This window comes from Pleurodeles waltl, chromosome 8 (genome assembly GCF_031143425.1).
Source record: "Pleurodeles waltl isolate 20211129_DDA chromosome 8, aPleWal1.hap1.20221129, whole genome shotgun sequence".
NCBI classification, from domain to species: domain Eukaryota; kingdom Metazoa; phylum Chordata; class Amphibia; order Caudata; family Salamandridae; genus Pleurodeles; species Pleurodeles waltl.
Genome location: NC_090447.1, coordinates 1,464,162,901 through 1,464,175,203, shown reverse-complemented (window position 1 = coordinate 1,464,175,203; position 12,303 = coordinate 1,464,162,901).

Here is a 12,303-nt window from a genome sequence, read left to right as displayed (position 1 = left end):
TTCCACTGTGCTTTTGATGGTATTGGTACCACCCCGGAAAAGGTGGTGGATAGGCCTGTTGTAATGCTGTGGGCTTTACATTGTCTTCCGCCTGGCTGTTGGCGGTTACCGCCACAGTGTTTGTTGCTACCGTCATGGCAGTCTGTGTGTTAAAGTGGCTGTCTGTGTTGACGGTTTCCGCTGTGGTCATGATTTCATTTTGTTTTACTGATGGCCTGTTGGCGGTATTACCGCCGCTTTATCACTGACCGCCAGGGTTGTAATGAGGGCCTATATTTTGTACTAAGGTGTCCTAGGGATGTGTTTGCAGTACAGAACCTATGATTGATATCACACACCCATGCACTAAAGTGTGCCACCACAGGCAGGAAAGAACCAGCTCTATAGTTTAGGTTTGCTCTCTCCCTGAGATGCAACGTGGAAATGGGGTTGAGCACTGGATTGCATGAAAACTTTGTATATCTGCCCGTACATGTCAGTTATTCACCTATGTCTAACAGAGGCAGGCTAGGCATCCAGGAAAGATGCAGCTTCATCTCAGGACTAAATGCATAATATGTGCCCAGAGTCTTATAGCCCTGGATAACCGCTGGAGAGAGATAATGTAGAATAAAAGGTGCCATAAGCATTTCAGGATTACCAATATATTTATTCTTATTCATGCTAATCTTGGATTAGTTATTGAATTGCCTCTGCTGAGGGAAAGCTTGGTTTAGAGCTTGCTCCCTAAATCACCAGGACACAAGCTTTGATACAGTTAAAAACTGACCATTTTACCAAAGAAGGTAATGGCCAGCATGCCCATGTCTCTTTGATGTATCCCGCAACAGTGACAGTCAATGTTGCTGAAAAGAGCAACTCCAATTGATGAGGCTCATGGAGCCCATCTGTTAAATTTGTTTGGGGGTTATATTAGTTAGGTACTTTATTTTGCGGTGACCAAAATATGTGTTATTAAACCAAAAGAGATAAAATTGTTCAAAGTAGAATCATCAGAACACCTATAAGCAGATAGCTGTAATTGCAAATTCAAAATTATGATGCAGATTTCCTAGTGGAAAGCACAAAACCTATATGAAATCCACAAGATAATTTTAAAGTAACTTACTATACGATATCTGTCTAGATGATACAGAAACCAGAGATTTCTTAGTGGATGTCATTTATGATTATTGAAAATATATAAAACACTGTTAACTACAAATGCGTTCATATATTGTCCAACAACACACACACAACAAATGAAAACCTTGCTATCTATAAAAATGCATTGCACACAAAGCAAATAGTCTTCAATATGAGCAGCTGCATTATACCTCTGTATTCATAGTATATGTGTCACCTGGATTCTTCTTACAACAAACAATTTGGGGTTCCAATATTTTGGAAGAAATAAAGCTTATATTTTAAAGTCATAACATGGTATTTTTTTTATTTCTTACAAACATAGTATAGGTACATTCCATGCTATCGGCTTGTTTAGAATGTGGTTGAGTCCCAGTGGTTTACATTGAGGGGATTCTTTTGGCCAATGTTAGTGAATTCATTTAGGAAATTGGTTATTATTTGAGTCTTTCCCTATCATAAGACGTTATGATAGGGGAAGGATAACTTTAAAGAAGGAGGGTGCAGAGGCAACAAGTTGACCACAATGGGCAGGCAGGAGGGTCAGTGGTAGCACAAAGGACCATGAAGAGCAGGGGAAGAGGGTAAGGGCAACAAACCAACCATGCAGGAAAGGCAAAAGAGGCTGTGGCAATAAAACAGACCATTGAGGGCAGAAGGAGAGGCAGTGGTAGTACAATCATACATGCCAACAGACCGGATTCAGGCAGGAGACTCCTGAGGTTTGTAAGCCCAAAAGGGCTTTATTTTAGCTGGTCCTGCCTAACATATCCTCTTTTGCAATGTAAGTCAATAGGGAAAACAATTCCCCAGGGTGTTTTTCAAAATCTTCCTCTTATCAATTTCAAAATGTTGGCAATTATGGTACATTGGATCACGGAGGGCAGGAGTAATAGAGTATGGACATGGACTCAGATAACAGAGGGAAGGAGGGAGATGGACAGCAGCACCAAACTGACCTTACAGGGCAGGTGTCAGGGGTTTCAGCAGCACAATAGACCACACGGGCAAGAGGGAGAGCAGTGCAGCACAATGGACCATGGAAAGGAATAGGGAGGAGATGAGGCCATGCACATGGACAACAGAGAGCAGAGCGGAAATAGTCAAGGGCAGCAAGCTGACCATACCGGACAGACAGGAGGGACAGTTGAAGCATAACAGACTATGAAGGAAGGGTGCAGGGACATGACAATGGACTAGACAAGGCAGGAGGAAGGGGATAGCAGTCTGCAAATGGAAAATGGAGGGCAGTGGGCAAGAGGGTAGGGTAGTAGCAGCAAGCTGACCACAAAGGGCAGACGGGATGGGAACTGGAAGCACAGCACACCATGGAAGGCAATAGTGAGACTATAAGGGCATACACACAGACAATGAAGGGAAGGTGGGAGGGGCTCAGGGGCAGCAAGCTGACCACACAGGACACAGAAGACCGTGCATTGCAAGCAGGAGGGTTAGTGACAGCACTATGGCCATGGTAGGCATGAGGGAGGGGCAGGGGCATGCACAAATGACCATGGAAGACAGAAGAGAGGGGTAGGGGCTGGACACAGACAAGTGGACAGGGGAAGAGGCTTCACAACAGACCATGCAGGGCAGACAGGAAGAGTGGTTGCAGCACAGCAAAGCATGAAGAGTACAAGGGAATGGCAGCAAAATGAACCATGGAAGACAGGAGGGAAGGGATAGGGGCATGGAACTCGGACAGGCAGGGTGGAGGTGGCAGGGACAGGCCACCTCCGCCCTGCCTCGGTAGGTGGGAGGAGCAGCTGAACAGGACAGTCAAAGTATATAGGAAGTGTAGTGGCAGGTCCATGGAACATGGTGGTCAGAAAGGTGGGAGCAAAGGCATGCACACACATACATTTGAGGTCAGGGGAAAGGAGGGTAGGCTCAGCCAGCTAAGCATAAAGACTAAGCAGGAGGGCAATGATGAGGCATAGAACTGGGCAATGGGGGCAGGAAAGGTGGGCAGGCACATAAAGCTAAATGGAGGGCAGTAGCAGCACTTTGGACCATGTGGGGCGGGAGGGAGGGAGCTGGTGCATGGGCTCGGACAACAGAGGGTAGGGAGGAGGTGGATGGCGCTGCAAGCTACTTGTTCAGGGCAGGAAGGAAGGGCAGTGTCAGGACAACGGCCACACAGGGCTATAATTAGGGAGCAGAGGCATGAACTTGGACTATGGATGGCAAGGAGGGGTGGGGACAGGAGCGGCATCCTTGGGTGGGGGCAGCACAATGCCAGGTCCTGCATCCAACCCACTTCCCACTCCCCCACTCCTTATGTGCATTGTAATTGGCATCTTTCTTAGTGTTAAAAAATATATAAAAATTCACAGAAAAAAAAAAAAAGTTGCAGGGGCATTATAGTTAAGGATTAGCTTTTACAAAACCTAAGAAAGTCACTGAAAAGAACCAAAGGTTACAGGGATGTTATAGTTAGGTTCATAATTTACTCGCACAAAGCCATAGAAATTCAGCTGTTATAATTAGAGTTATGTCAAGTAACTATAATCATCTTCTAAGGTAACTATAACTTGTATCCTTGCCATGCACAGCTAACTACCCCATACACTACAAGTCATGACATCTTCTATGACATCAATGGGCATGGCGGGGATTAATGGTGGGTCTTCATGACTGTGAGAAATTACTTGGTGGTAAACCATATACCGAGGGGGTCTCAGAATAAACATTTTTCTGGCAGGAGAAGAAAAGGACTACATTTATAAAGGATGAGAGATAATATAGATATGGTAGAGTGTACACATATGCTAAGAAATTTTATAATACTATGCACAAAGAAGTTACCAAAAGTAAAGATACTATGGATGATGTTTCTAGCTCAAGTGGTGCTTCAAGTACAGTTCTCAGCAGTAGTGATTCGGATTTGGATAATCCATCCACATCTAGACAATTTAACTAGACTAGGGTGGTCATTACAACCCTGGCGGTCGGTGTTAAAGCGGCAGTAAAACCGCCAACAGGCCGGTGGTTAAAATTTTGCAATTACGACCGTGGCGGAAACCGCCAACAAAGACAGCCACTTTAACACTCCGACCGCCACGGCGGTACAAACAGCTTGCCGGTCACCTCCAACAGACAGGCGGAAGACAAAGTAACGCCCACAGTATCACAACCTACCAATCCGCCACCTTTTCCGGGGCAGATTCACCTCGGATAAAAACACAGTGGAAACAGGAATTTCGAATGGAAAACGCTCACCTCATCACAGTCCACGAGGAATGACGACACCATAGACCCGGAACTCCAAATCCAACCCGCGATACTCTTCCTGCCCCTGTACCAGGAGCACCAACGACGGCGGTGAAGACCACAGTGAGTACTTGTTGGACCTGGCTTTTTGACAGGGACATCCCCAAACTTTTTGCCTCCTTCCTCCTATTTTTTCTGACCTGTTGTTGTTGGCTTTTGACCTCTGGGCACTTTACCACTGCTAACCAGTACTAAAGTGCATATGCTCTCTGTGTAAATTGCACTACTGATTGGTTTATCCATGATTGACTATTTAATTTACTTGTAAGTCCCTGGTAGAGTGCACTACATGTGCCTAGGGCAGGTAGATTAAATGCTACTAGTGGGCCTGCAGCACTGGTTGTGCCACCCACCTCAGTAGCCCCTTAACCTTGTCTCAGGCCTGCCATTGCAAGGCCTGTGTGTGCAGTTTCACTGCCACTTCGACTTGGCATTTAAAGGTATTTGCCAAGCCTAGAACTCCCCTTTTTCTATACATAAGTCACCCCTAATGTGTGCCCTAGGTAACCCCTAGAGCAGGGTGCTGTGTGGGTAAAAGGCAGGACATGTACTTATGTGGTTATATGTCCTCGTAGTGTAAAACTCCTAAATTCGTTTTCACACTACTGTGAGGCCTGCTCCCTTCATAGGCTAACATTGGGGCTGCTCTCATACATTGTTGAAGTGGCAGCTGCTGATCTGAAAGGAGCAGGAAGGTCATATTTAGTATGGCCAGAATGGTAATATAAAATCCTGCTGACTGGTGAAGTCGGATTTAATATTACTATTCTAGAAATGCCACTTTTAGAAAGTGAGCATTTCTTTGCACTAAAATCTTGTTGTGCCCTTCAATCCACGTCTGGCTAGATTTAGTTGACAGCTCCTTGTGCATTCACTCAGACACACCCCAAACACAGGGTACTCAGCCTCACTTGCATACATCTGCATTTTGAATGGGTCTTCCTGGGCTGGGAGGGTGGAGGGCCTGCCCTCACACAAAGGACAGCCACACCCCCTACTGGAACTCTGGCAGACAGGATTGAGCTGAAAGGGGGCTTGGTGCATTTCTTAGAGACTCTTTGAAGTCACCCCCACTTCAAAGGCACAACTTAGTATAAAACAGGGCCTCTGCCCTACCTCATCAGACACTTGCTGGAGAAGAAACCTGAACCAGAAACTACATCCTGCCAAGAAGAACTGCCTGGCTGCTCAAAGGACTCACCTGTCTGCTTTCTACAAAGGACTGCTGCCTTGCTGTTGCCCTGCTGCCTTTCTGAACTCTTGTCTGGCTGTGAAAGTGCTCTCCAAGGGCTTGGATAAAGCTTGCCTCCTGTTCCTTGAAGTCTCAGGGCCAAAAAGACTTCTCTCTTTTACTTGGACGCTCCGTGCGCCGAAAATTTCGACGCACAGCTTGTTTCGCGGCGAGAAAAACGCCGCACTCCGACGCTGATCGACGCGACGCTCTGGGGACGATCGAAGATCCGACGCACGGCCTCGCAAGGAAAACACCGCCCGACCTCTAGAGGAGAAATCGACGCGACGCCTGCCGTGAGATCGTAATTTCAACACGCAGCCCCGCAGATCGAAGTCTAGAGGAGAAATCGACGCGACGCCTGCCGTGAGATCGTAATTTCGACGCGCAGCCCCGCAGACCAACGCGCAGCCGGAGAACAAGCAGGAAAATCCACGCACAGACCCGGGACATCTGGTAATCCCCGCGATCCACAGAAAGAGACTGTCCACGCGCCAGAAAACGACGCCGACTTCCCCGCGTGGAAAATAACGACGCAAGTCCGTGTGTGCTGGGGAGAAATCGACGCACACGCCCTTTTTCCACGCACCTCTTCTCTTGTGGCCCTCTGAGGAGATTTTTCCACTCCCAACCAGGTACTTGTGCTTGAAAGAGGCTTTGTTTATATTCTAAAGACTTAAGACACTTTCTATCACTTTTCAGTGATATCTTTACAAATTCGTATTGCAACTTTGATCGTTTTGACCTAAAGATACCCAGATAAATATTATATATTTTTCTAAATACTGTGTGGTGTATTTTTGTGGTGTTATGCTATGGTGTTGTATGATTTATTGCACAAATGCTTTACACATTGCCTTCTAAGTTAAGCCTGACTGCTCGTGCCAAGCTACCGGAGGGTGAGCACAGGCTGATTTTGGATTGTGTGTGACTTACCCTGACTAGAGTGAGGGTTCTTGCTTGGACAGAGGGCAACCTGATGCCAACCAAAAACCCCATTTCTAACAGTACTGCACCTACGACACAGGGGAGGGGGGAGGCAAAAAACAGGGACACACAACACGCAACACCCCCACCCCCACCCTCACCCACTACAACACACACACTAATACATATCTATACATTATAGTAACACCCCCCAACCCTCCCGGAAGAATGCAAAGACAAAAGGAAATGAGTGTAACCATTGGAATATATTAAAATGCAGTACGCAAAAATATGTATATAAACACTATTTACAAAATATACACCAAGAATAGTAGTCCAGGTATTGCACCATTTATAGTCCGTGGACCACTGGGCCCAAAATGCATGGGCGAGGCCCACACACGATACCAGATCAAAACAGAGAGAACACTGCAGTGGCATCAGATTGAAATACAACAGGCACCTCAGGGGGAAGGGAAGGGGGGGCACCTCAGCCGGATGAGTACACGACGCCAGATCCACGAGGGGGCTCCATGCCCAATGATGTATCCTGGGGAGTGCAAAGCCACAGTCTCTCAAGTCCATACAGTGGGTGGTTTGCCCACTGTTCAATCCTGGGGAGTGCAAAGCCACAGTCTCACAAGTCTCTACAGTGGGTGGTTTGCCTACTGTTCAATCCTGGGGAGTGCAAAGCCACAGACTCACAAGTCTCTACAGTGGGTGGTTTGCCCAGTTTTCAATCCTAGGAAGTGCAAAGCCACAGTCTCTCAAGTGGATAACAGTCTCCACTGGTTCTGGAGGGGGCATGGTGCCCAGAGTGCTTCATCCTGCGAAGGACAGACGGAGTGGATGCATGTCTCCACTGGTTCTGGAGGGGGACTGGTGCCCAGAGTGCTTCATCCTGCTAAGGACAGATGGAGTGGATGCATGTCTCCACTGGTGGTGCCCAGAGTGCTTCATCCTGCGAAGGACAGACGGAGTGAATGCATGTCTCCACTGGTTCTGGAGGGGGACTGGTGCCCAGAGTGCTTCATCCTGCGAAGGACAGACGGAGTGGATGCATGTCTCCACTGGTTCTGGAGGGGGACTGGTGCCCAGAGTGCTTCATCCTGCGAAGGACAGACTGAGTGGATGCATGTCTCTACTGGTTCTGGAGGGGGACTGGTGCCCAGAGTGCATCATGCACCCCATGACGGTCCCAGTTGCGTCGGTGCCCCTACCGCTTATGGGCTAGCGGTGCTTGAGTTGGCAGTGCCCTGTTCAGCGGTGCCTGAGTTGGCGGTGCCCGTTCAGTGGTGCTTGAGTTGGCGGTGCCCTGTTCAGCGGTGCTTGATTTGGCGGTGCCCTGTTCAGCGGTGCTTGAGTTGGCGGTGCCCTGTTCAGCGGTGCTTCAGTTGGCGGTGCCCTGTTCAGTGGTGCTTGAGTAGGCGGTGCTCTGTTCAGCGGTGCCTGAGTTGACGTTCCTTCATTGCCCAGCTGGGCTGTGGCTGGCGGTCCTTCATTGGGCAGCTGGGCTGTGGCTGGTGGGGCCCTCCTGGGCAGCTGGGCTGTGGCTGGCGGGCCCTCCTGGACAGCTGGGCTGTAGCTGGCGGGGCCCTCCTGTGCAGCGAGGATGGAGCTGGCCTCCTGGGCAGCTGGGATGGGGCTGGCAGGGCCCTCCTGTGCAGCGAGGATGGGGCTGGCGCTGGCCTCCTGGACAGCTGGGATGGGGCTGGCGCGGCCCTCCTGTGCAGCGAGTATGGGGCTGGTGCTGGTCTCCTGGGCAGCGAGGATGGGGCTGGCGGGGCCCTCCTGGGCAGCTGGGCTGTGGCTGGCGGGGCCCTCCTCTGCAGCGAGGATTGGGCTGGCGGGGCCCTCCTGGGCAGCGGGGATGATGGCTGTCTTCTCCGCCGTGCTGCTCCTCCCAGACTTGCCGGGTTTCTTGTGGCCCTTCCCCACCTTGGGAGGAGTCCCAGCTGAGTCCACACTCCCACCGGGACCCCTGGGAGCGGCTTGGGTGGCTGGAGTCTTCCCCCTCTCCCGCCGGGCACTGGCCAACTTCTGGTGCTTCACAGGGGGGGGACTGGCTGTGCTGTGGCTCCGTGCCACACTGGCTGTCCTGGGGGCCGGTGCACTCCACATACCTGTGACCACAGGCACCACTGGTCCCGGAGATGTTGTGGCTGAGGTGCAAGTTCGGGACCTATGAGTTGGTCGGGGGGGGGGAAATAGGTTAAGGCTGGCCAGGAAAAGTTGTTTGGACACACTGGGACAGGTAGCTGGAGGGGGTTTGGGAGTGGAGGAAGAGGTGTACGTTTTGTGGCTTTGGGTGCTGGTGCATGCGCTGGAGGCTGTCGTGAGGTGGATGGCTGTTGGGTGGGTGTGTGCCTGCGTTTGTGTATCTTTGGAGGGGGCGTCACAGACACACTGGGAGAGGACACAGGGGATGTGTGTATGGTAGTGGGGGTGGTGACTGCAAGTGAGTGGGGTGTGGTGGTGGGTGTGCTGGTGCGGGACATAGTGGCTATAGAGGTAGTGCATGCAGGTGTGAGTGTAGACGAGACTGGGAGGGAGGAGGGAGACGATGAGGAGGGGGACACAGTGGAGGCAGTGGATGTTGGTGTGTCTGTATGTGTGTGATGCTTGCGTGAGTGCCTGTGGGATGTGTGGTGCTTATGTTTGCCTGAGCTTCCCTTGTGTGGTGAGGTGTGTGCAGGCTGGTCTGATGGTGTGCTTGGGGTGGGCAGAGGTACAGGGGATTGGGTCTGGGTGGAGGAAGTAGGAGGGGGAGGCTAGACACAGGGACAATGGCTGCCATCAGTGCTGAGGCCAGAGTTTGAAAGGCTCGGTGAAGGGCCGCCTGACCAGAATGAATGCCCTCCAGGAATGCATTGGTTTGTTGCAACTGCCTTTCTACACCCTGGATGGCATTCAAAATGGTAGACTGCCCAACAGTGAGTGACCTGAGGAGGTCAATGGCCTCCTCACTGAGGGCAGAAGGGGTGACTGGGGCAGGGGCTGAGGTGCCTGGGGTGAAGGTGATGCCCACCCTCCTGGGTGAGCGGGCACGGGGCAAAGGCTGAGGGGCTGCTGGGAGGGCAGTGCTGGTAGGGGGGGTGGTGGCTGTACCTGTAGAAGTGGGGGGCACTGATGTTGCCGCCACCACAAGGGAGCTCCCATCGGAGGACGAGTCCGTGACGCTGGTTTCAGCTCCTGTCCCCGCCGTGGTGCTCCCCTCGCCCTCGGTCCCACTGGTGTATTCTGAGTCCGTAGTGTGGCCCTCCATGGCCATGTGGGATGCAGCTCCCTCGTGCTCCGGTGCCACTGCTCCTCCGCCTGATGATGCTAATGCACACAAGAACAGGGAGACCACAAAAAAAGGGTGGGGGAGGAAACAGAAGAAAGACATGTTGAGTGCATGGATTACCGCTACCGATGGCGGACAAGACAGACACAGAAGCCCCCTGCACTACGTTGCGTTGTTGGGCTCTACAGTGCAATTCCTGGGAAATGGCCTACAAGGCTATGGACGACATCTGCACACATAGATGACACAGGTGCATGAATAGCTGTACTTGGCACTCTACAGAGGTGGGGTGGGGGGGGCCACAGGGCCATGCCTTACGGAGGGGCCTAGCCTACAGAACTCGCCCTGGCCTAGGGGAACCCACAGCCCTCCTCCCCCACCCAGACACCTTCACTGGGCGCAAAGTCAGCTGAATGATAGTGTACTCACCCCTTTGTGTCTGCTGTGATGCCCTCAAGCGCCCATCCAACTCAGGGTAGGCCACCGCCAGGATCCTGCCACCCCTGCCACGTTGGGAGGCCAACCCTGCTGAGCCTCCGCCGTCTTCTTGCTCCAGCGGCAAATGTCCTCTCATCTTTTTCGGCAGTGGGTGCTCCGTCTGTGATGGACCCCCAGGGTCCGGACGTCCTTGGCAATGGCACGCCAAATATCCTTCTTCTGGTGGGCGCTGACCTACATGAAATGTACAGCGGAAGAAGAGAAGTCATTACCAACTGCGCCGTCAAAGTGAGTGGCCCGCCATCCCTACCCTTGCCATGTGGTACATGCACCCACCGTCTTTCATGCACGCAGAACTCTGCCCCCTTCCTTCTTTCAACCAGCCCTCTTCACACAGGCATAGCCCATACAACATGCTCCCTGTGTACTTACCTGTTGGTCTAGAGGACCGTAGAGTAGCGTGTACTGGGGGAGGACCCCATCGACGAGCTTCTCCAACTCCTCCGATGTGAAGGCAGGGGCCCTTTCCCCAGACGTACGAGCCATTGTCTCTTCCAGACCGAGGTCACAGCAGCACTTGCAGTGTAGGTCCTCTCCTGTCGAAGATCAGGTATCGAGTGATTCAACTGATAGAAAATGGCGGTCACGTCCGTGGCGGTCACGTCCGCGGCGGTGCGTACCATCACCACCGGCGTACATCGTCATTGGCTCAGGGGACCCATAGGGTCCAATGTTAACCAATGCAGCATTGCGCTGCGGTCTTCGACCACCTACCGCGACGGTGTACAACGCCAGCGCAGTTACCTCACATCCCATTGTCCCACTTTACAGGTCAGGCAGCCGCCATTTCAGGGACCCACATGGCCTAATTACCAACTGCGTCACACATACCTAGGCCTAGTCTAAACCCACGTACAGGCCACATTTTGTGTATGAATGGTGTTCTGTGTAGACTGTGGGTACATACCTCTGAGTTGTTTGACTCTGTGCTCGCTGTTGTCCTTCATAGGCACAGTCCGCTGGGATATGTGAGGAGATGGCAGAATCCTCTGGTGTACCGACCGCTGGTGGACCTGTCGACAATGGAGGAAAAAATGTGATTATCACCTACAGGTTTGACCGTGCCACAATCCAGGAACTGTGTACACAGTTGGAGCCTGACCTGATGTCAGCAATCCGCCATCCCACAGGAATCCCCCCTCAAGTACAGGTGCTATCAGTGCTCCATTTCCTTGCAAGTGGGTCTTTTCAAACAACTGTGGCCATGGCATCAGGGATGTCCCAGCCTATGTTTTCCAACGTATTGTCCAGAGTGTTGTCTGCCCTGCTGAAACACATGCGGAGCTACATCGTTTTCCCTCAGGTGGAGGATTTGCCTACAGTGAAAGGTGACTTCTATGCCCTTGGACATATCCCCAACATCATAGGTGCCATTGATGGGACCCATGTGGCTTTGGTCCCCCCCCACAGGAGTGAACAGGTGTACAGGAACCGGAAGAGTTATCATTCCATGAATGTACAGATGGTATGTTTGGCAGACCAGTACATCTCCCATGTTAATGCCATGTTCCCTAGCTCAGTGCATGACGCCTACATCCTGCGGAATAGCAGCATCCCTTATGTGATGGGTCAACTCCAGAGGCACTGTGTGTGGCTATTAGGTGACTCTGGTTACCCCAACCTGTCATGGCTACTGACCCCAGTGAGAAATCCCAGGACAAGGGCAGAGGAACGCTACAATGAGGCCATGGGCGAACTAGGAGGGTGATCGAGCGGACCTTCGGCCTCCTGAAGGCCAGGTTCAGGTGTCTGCATATGACAGGTGGATCCCTATTCTACTCACCAAAGAAGGTATGCCAGATCATTGTGGCCTGCTGTATGCTTCACATCTTGGCTTTGCGACGACAGGTGCCTTTTCTGCAGGAGGATGGTCCAGATGGCAGTGTTGTGGCAGCTGTGGAGCCTGTATTTCCAGTGAAACACAGGTGAGAATACATTCCTGCCTACTACATGTACTTTTACA